Raw genomic sequence first — 8,487 nt, 5'->3', positions numbered from 1 at the left:
ACATATCTCTGCTGGTATGCTCCACTGGAATGCCCCTTAAATTTCCCTGGACTTAGTAGGAATTCTGGTAATCTTTTATCCACATTTTAAGCCATGCTGTTGGACTAGCCCTGAAGTTATTACTGCAGTTTTCACTTACACCCATTTATACTTTTATCCACAATAACTCAGTCCTCCCTTCTATCCCAGATTCCACAGCACTCATCTCTAATCTCTTTTTGGATGTGTCCCTGAATCTGTTGCTCCACACTTGGCCATTTGGATCTGCAGGCTAGTTGAGAGTATGAAACTCAGTGAAGTCTCCACACTAGCCCTACTTCAATAATTGTCCTTGATCTTGGGTTCTGTTCATGCCATTGTTTATAGTATAAAACTTCTAAGTTTGATATAATATTTGTACGCCCTTCAAGTTCTTTCCTCTCATGGACTGGTTGGAAATGTAGATTTAGGACCAAGGCAAGAAAGTGGTCAGCTAGGTTGAAGTTGAAGCCACAGATATGCCTGTAATCTGCACAGAAGCAGGTGGAGAGTAAATGAAGAAGGAAGCTGAGAATTAGGGTCTAACAGAAACCAAGAGAGTTGTGGTTAAGGAAAGCCTGCAAAAGACATGGAAAAGAGGACAGGCAGGACAGCGGGAGGTGAACCAGGAAAGCTAGTATCACAGAGGGGCAAAGATGAGCGCAATTTTCAGAAGAAGGAATTTGTATCAACCATGCTGGAGTGCTGCCATGGTGTCAAACAGGATTGAGGATCTAAAGTATTTCAGTTCGATTTAGCAAAAGTTGGATCACCAGTGACATGGGCAAAGACAACTTCTGGGGGAGAAATGGAGGGAAGTCTGACTGTCAAAGCCGGAGAAGTAAGAGGTTTGGAGAAATGGAGCTGGTGGCGATCATTTACGCATTGGAATAAGGGGAGAGGAATGAGGAGAATAATGACAGCGGTAGCCAGAAAGGGAAACCGGGTTAGATGAGGGGAGGGTGTGAGTGTACACACTTGCTGTTGTTTACATATGCAACAGGAGATCCAGATCAGCTTTGCCAACATGGCAAAACCCCGTCTCTACCAAAAATACAATAAAAATAGTCAGGCGCGGTGGTGTGTGCCTGTAATTCCACCTACTCAGGAGGCTGAGGCACGAGAATCACTTGAACCTGGGAAGTGGAGGTTGCAGTGAGCTGAGATCATGCCACTCCACTCCAGCCTGGGTGACAGAGCTAGACTCTGTCTCAAAAAATGAAATAAAATAAAATAAAATAAATTAAGGAGAAAAAAAGGGAGTGATTCTTTTTCTTTAAATGCTTTAAGCACATTCTTTAAGCATTTTAAACACTTTAAGTTTTGCTTCCTTGAACACTCGCTGGTAGAATTGTCCTTTCCACATTTCTTTCCACTTTCTTGTTTACTTTCTGCTTCTTGAAGTTCATCTTTTCCTCCCTCTGCCTCTCAGAACCCGAAACAGTGTTGAGAATGAGGTAAGGTATAACAGAGGTGGTATGGCTAAGGAGTAATGAGAAGAAGATATTTCTCCCTCCTTGCCTGAGTCCAGAAGTTCTGATGAGAAAAAAAAAATAAGATACTTCTTAGTGTGGCTTTATGAATCTGTCCCATATTTTATAGTCAGTACAGGTGTTATTTTGCCTTTTTATTAAAAATGTTACTACCTTGGAGGCCTGTTTCCCTTTTAGCCCATTACCCGATGTTCAGTTGAAATTTTACTTTCTTTTTTCAACATCTATTTATTGAGTCTTTGGTCTATAAATATGTAGTCACTGATGACCACTGTGGTGAAAGCAGGGCAGCCACATTTCATGGCCCCATCAATACATGTGTCAGGAAGAGATTTGAGTACAGCATTCCGTCCATCTGTGATGGCTTAAGTGGTAGGAGAAAAGACCCAAGAACTTTTATGGCTGTGACCTGTTGGCTTCTGGCCAACTTTTCTTTATTTATCTGATAGCGCAGTCAACCAAGACTCCATGTATTGATTGTTCTGGGTGTATAGCTTACCCTGCAAAAGCCCCTGGTCTAGCTCAATTTCTTTCCCGCTATTAGTTTGGAATGCAACCTCTATTCTATGCTTTACCCAGTGACCTCTAACCCTAGTCAGTGTGATTGGTGAATTCTACGCTGGGACCTGGAGGAACCAGAACCACAGAAAAATTAGAAGGGAAGGCAGGCCGGGCGTGGTGGCTCCCACCTGTAATCCCAACACTTTGGGAGACCGAGGTGGGTGATCACCTGAGGTTAGGAGTTTGAGACCAGCCTGGCCAAAAGGTGAAACCTCATCTCTACTAAAAATACAAATATTAGCCAGGTATGGTGGCACATTCCTGTAATCCCACTTACTCGGGAGGCTGAGGCAGAAGAATCGCTTGAACCTGGGAGGCAGAGGTTGTGGTGAGCCAAGATGGTACCACTGCATGACAGAGAGAGACTCCGTCTCAAAAAAAAGAAAGAAAGCAAGGCAGATAGTCTGATCTCACTGCACATATGAATAATCTGGTTATTTCTCCTTTTGGTGGGGGAAGAAAGCCAATTGTCTAGTCACTTCCCCAATTGGCATTCACAATTCTGCTGCTTTCATAATCCTTGGGGTAAATGTAAAAACTATTTTTAAGTTCTGCAAATTTTATTGCTTGTTGGAATTACTTTCTTTTTTCCCCTCCCCCTGTAACAAAGACTTTAGCAAAACCCTTCTCTACAGGGCTGGGTACCACAAACAAGTATCTGTGTAAGAAAAATCACAAAAATTAAGTGTAATTTCTATGGCTTAAAGACTCACCATATTTGTTTGCTGAATTTGCTATGCTTCCTCTTGCCCTCACCAAATTGATCAAGAATCATCTTGTTTAATATTCTGATTTCATTGCTGTATACTTAAAACAGTCATTGATCAGAAGTTCTCAAAGCATCAATTTACTTAAATTAATTTTAGTAAAGGCACATTTAGTAGAAGAATCAAATAGAGGCACTAGTGTGCTATGATGTTGTAATGATGATGAAAAATCTCTGCCAATAACAATAACTCTACAAACTTTCAAAAGTTTATGTTGACAGAAGAAGAAATGACTTGATATTTGTCATATCAAGTCAATAATATACAATTTACAGGAGGATTTGTTAGTGAAAGAGCAATTTCAGCATTTAACCATAACGCACAAACTTTATATATCTGAGGAAAGACACGTTGAAGTATTACAGCAACAAGAACAACAACAGCAACAAAAAACCACACACACATACACACACAGAGACACATACACACACACTCACACACACACAGAAAAGCAGATCCCTGTTTATCCAATAATTCTAGTTAAAGGGTAAAATCTCATCGAAAGATGTCTTAGGTATGTTTGATTCAGCCCTTCCCACCATCACGCTTAAGGATCACATGGGCTGTGTACATATGTATACAGAGGCAAACAGTAGTGAGAATTATCTGAATTTGGTTTAAGCTGATGAATGTTGAAGGGCCAGAGGGCTCAGTTACTCATGCCACCTTGTCCCTATTTCTGCTCTACCTTCTAGGAAGCCCTTTCTGGCTTAACAGAAAAGTAACAAAGTCCAAGTAACATATAAACCATCACTATCACACTCATTTGTCATTTTGTGATCTTTGTGTGTGTGTGTACTTTTGTTTGTAGAAATTTAGAAGTTTGTCACAAAACTGTCCCATATGTGACATTTGATCTGGGTGCTTTCTTTCTCTATCACTGTAATTTGGACGCACTGCCCAAAATTTAAACATCAGTCAGAATTCCAGTTTCCTGGCCGGGTGCAGTGGCTCACTACTGTAATCTCAGGACTTTGGGAGGCCAAGGCAGGCAGATCACCTGAGGTTAGGAGTTGGAGACCAGCCTGGACAACATGGCAAAACCCCATCTCCACTAAAATTTCAAAAATTAGCCGGGCATGGTGGCACATGCCTATAATCCCAGCTACTCAGGAGGATGGGGTAGGAGAATTGCTTGAACCCAGGAGGTGGAGGTTGCAGTGAGCTGAGCCTGTGTGACAGAGTGAGATGCTATCTCAAAAAAAAAAAAGAATTCCACTTTCCTAAGTGTATTTACTAATATAGAGAATATACAGGTACACCTTTTAAAATAGCAAGTCAAAGTTAAATACATAGAATGTAACTTCCAAAGTTGATGTTTTACACCCTTTCTAAAAATTTTGTAAGTAAATAGATAATGTAGGCTCTTTGTTTCATTTCTTATGATTAATATTGTCTTCTTTATTCCCTTAACCTTAACATGGTTTGGGTGAATTATAATCCAAGCCAGGCCAGATGGCCTTGAAAGTTTCTCCCCTTGTGTCTGTTTGGATTTCCATCTTGTGGGGCATCATTTCTGATTATGTGCTCTATTTTGCTGAGTCAGAGAACATATATTTTCAAATTTTTTCATCTTTTTTTTTTTGTTGTTGTTGAGACGGAGTCTTGTTCTGTCACCCAGGCTGGAGAGTAGAGGCACATCTCAGCTCACTGCAAGCTCCACCTCCCGGGTTCACACCATTCTCCTACCTCAGCCTCCTGAGTAGCTGGGACTACAGGTGCCCGCCACCACCACGCCCGAATAATTTTTTTTCTTTTTTTTTTCAGTAGAGAGCGGGTTTCATTGTGTTAGCCAGGATGGCCTCGATCTACTGACCTCGTGATCCGCCTGCCTCAGCCTCCCAGGGTGCTGGGATTACAGGCGTGAGCCACTGTGCCCGGCCAACTTCTTTCATCTTTTATTAGGAGGATTAAAATTTTGCTTCTTTGTTTTTTGTTTTTCTTAGCACAGATATTTTAAGCATTGAATTAAGTCTGATTCTAGAGGGTAAAATCTAGGGAGAAATGGGGTCACAGTAACTAAAAATAACTACGAAGCCAAGTTACACAAAATCCTCAATAAAGAGCCACCATGAAGAGCCATTGACAGCTATTAAAAATTAGATGGTTGTTATTTTACTTAAGCTACCTTATCCAGATGGGAACTAATTCAAACACCTTTTTTTCCTGCCTTTCAGATGTTGAAATAAAAATTGTAAAGCTTAAATACAATGCTTTTAAAGACTATGTTTTAGTGTGCTTAGCCCAAGATAGAGAAGAATTTACCTATACAGAGAGCTCTAGGCTCGCTGAAAAAATTGGTTTTGATTTGACTTGATTTCTATAATGAATAAAGATTCTCTGGACTTCGGCAGAAACCAACTAGTTGGTCAGTGATAGATGACAAGATCCACAGAATTTCTCATATTTCTCATGTGAACCATTTACCTGTTTAGTATAATCAAATAATACATTAATGTTTCCAGCAAGGAGATCACTTAGGACATTCATGAATTATGCAATTATATAAACTTCAAACATAGTAAACTAATTTTGGCTAAGGGATTTGGACCTGATTGACCTGTGAATGATAGTTCAGACTATTTCTTCTTCATTTCTTCTTTTTCTTGTTTTTTTTTTTTTTGTTGTTGTTTGTTTTTGGTAGGAGTGAGTTGGGGAGAGGAGGCAAAAGGGTAAAAGTCTGTTTAGAATTCAGGCTTCTTAATTTTAGTCTATGACATTGAAATCTTTTAACATTTTTTTATGGTGTATGGGTTGAATTGTGTCCTTTTTAATATTCACATAATGAAGTTTAACTTCCAGTTGCCCAGAATGGGACCTTATTTGGAAAGAGGATCATTGCAGATATAATTATTTAAAATGAGATCATATTGGAGTACGGAAGGCCCCTAATTCTAATATCATTATAAAATGGGAAAATGTGGACACAGACATGTGCACAGGAGGAATGCCTTCTAAGCGATACAGGAAGAAAATGCCCATCCAGAAGCCAAGGAACGCCTAAGGCTCCCAGAAGCTTAGAAGGAGGCCTGGAACAGATCCTTTCCTATCATTGTCAGGGGAAGTATGGACTGCTGATACCTTGATTTGGGGCTTGTGGCCTCTAGAGCTGTGAGAAAACAGATTTCTGTTGTTCTAAGCCAACAAGTTTGTGACATTTTGCTAAGGAAGCTCCAGGAAATGAATATAGCTAATAACAATCAAAATAGGAGGAATTACTTTAGGATTCAATTCACTTTCATAGGAAAATTGTGACATTCATTCATTTTATAATTCTTCCTTCCTACCTGTTAGGAACTTAATTGTATGCTTCCAAATTCATGTTTGAGTTCTTAATGACCCGTACCTCAAACTGTGACTGAATTTGGAGATAGAGCCTTTAAACAGGTAATTGAGTTAAAAGTAGGCTGATAAGGTAGGTTCTAATCCAATTGGATGTCTTTGTAAGAACATGAGGTCAGGAATTCCTTATATATTTTGAGTATTAACCTTTTACCAGATACATGAGTTGGAAATACTTTTTCCCATTCTGAAGACTGCCTTTTAATTTTGTTTATTATTTCTATTGCTATGCAGAGGACTTTTAGTTTGATGTACTCCCACTTGTCTGTTTTTGCTTTTATTGCCTGTGTTTTTTGGTGTCATATTCAAGAAGTCATTGCCAAGGACAACATCCAGAAGCTTTTTCTCTATGTTGTCTTCTAGGAGTTTTATGGTTTCAGGTCTTATATTTAAGTCTTTAATCCACTTTGAGTTAGATTTTGTAAATAGTGTAAGATAGGGGTCCAGTTTTATTCTTTTGTGTGTAAATACCTAGTTTCCCCATTGAAGAGACTACACTTTCCCATTGTGTATTCTTGGAACCCTTGTCAAAGATCAGTTGACTGTATATTCATGGGTTTATTTCTGGATTCTCTATTCTGTTCCATTGGTCTATATGTGTTTTTAATGCCAGTACCATACTATTCTAATCCCTGTAGCTCTAAAATCTAATTTTGAAACCAGCAAGTGTGTGCCTTCAGCTTTGTGCTTGTTTGAAATCGCTCTGGCTATTTTGGGTTTTTTGTGGTTCCATAAAAATTTTAAGATTATTTTATTTTATTTTTGTACAAAATGCCATTGGGAGTTTGATAGAAATTGTGTTACATCTGTAGACTGCTTTGGGTAAGTACATTTCAACAATTTGAATTCTTCCAATCCATGAACATAGATGTCTTTTCATGTACATATTTATGTCTACTTTACTTCATTTCATTGATGTTTTATATTTTTCAGTATGCAAGTCTTGCACATCCTTGGTTAAGTTTGTTCCCAGGTGTTTTATTGTTTGGATGCTATTATAAATGGAATTTAAAACTTATTTTCTTCTCAGATAATTCATTGTTAGTGTATAGAAATGCAACTGAGTTTTGTATATTGACTTTGTATCCTGCAAATTTGCTGAATTTATGTATGGCTTCTAACAACTTTTTTGTAGAGTTGTTAGGGTTTTCTAGATAAAAGATCATGCAGTTTGCAAACAGAGATAATTTTACTTCTTCCTTTTCAATTTGAATGCCTTTTATTTATTTTTCTTGCCTAATTGACCCTGAAAGTCCTAACTGACTAGGACTTCTAGAACCATGTTGAAGAGAAGTGGCAAATGTAGGTCTCTTTATCTTGTTCCTGATCTTAGAGGAAAAGCTTTCACTTTTTCACCATTGGGTAATGTTAGTTATGAGCTCTTCATAGATGACCTTTATTGTGTCGAGCTAGATTCCTTCTATATCTAATTTGTTGAGTATTTTTAAAAGGGTGTTGAATTTGGTCGAATGATTTTTATGCATCTATTGAGATAATAATGTATTTTTTGTCTTTCATTCTGTTATGATTCATTGTTTTGCATATGTTGAATCATCCTTGCATCCCAGGGATACATCCCACTGGATCATGGTATATAATTCATATTAAATATGATGCTGAATTCAGTTTTAAGGTTTTGTTTAGGATTTTTTTTATCCCCGTTTATTGGGGATCTTGGCCTGTAGTTTTCTTTTCCTGTGGTATTTTTGGCTTTGGTATCAGGGCGATGCTGGCCTCACAGAAAAAGTTTGAAAGTGTTCCTTCTTCTATTTTTGGAAGAGTTTTGGGATGATTGGGATTAATTCTTCCTTAAATGTTTGGTGGAATTCACCTGTAAAACCATCAGTCCTGCGCTTTGCTTTGTTGGAAGGTTTTATTATTATTATTACTGACTTGATCTCCTTATTTGTTATTGATGAGGGTGTGGAGAAAAGGAAATCTGTGTACACTGTAGTGAGAAGGTAAATTGGTGCAGCTACTGTGAAGCTTCCTCAAAAACTAAAAATAGAACTACCATATGATCTGTTGGTCCCACTTCTGGATATATATCTAAAATAATTGAAATTAGGATCTTGAAGAGATGTCTGTCCTCCCATGTGCATTGCAGCATGAATCACAATAGCTAAGGCATGGAAGCAACCTAAATGTTCATCCGAGGTGGATGGATAAAGAAAATGTGGTACACTCACAATGGAATATTTTTTAGCCTTAAAAGAGAGGGAAATCCTGCCATTTGAGACAACATAGATTCATCTAAAGGACATTATGCTTAGTGAAGTAAGCCAGACACAGGAGGACAAATATTA

The sequence above is a fragment of the Colobus angolensis genome, unplaced genomic scaffold, assembly GCF_000951035.1.
Source record: "Colobus angolensis palliatus isolate OR3802 unplaced genomic scaffold, Cang.pa_1.0 Scaffold33, whole genome shotgun sequence".
In the NCBI taxonomy this organism is placed as follows: domain Eukaryota; kingdom Metazoa; phylum Chordata; class Mammalia; order Primates; family Cercopithecidae; genus Colobus; species Colobus angolensis.
Note: the sequence above shows the minus strand (reverse complement) of the source record.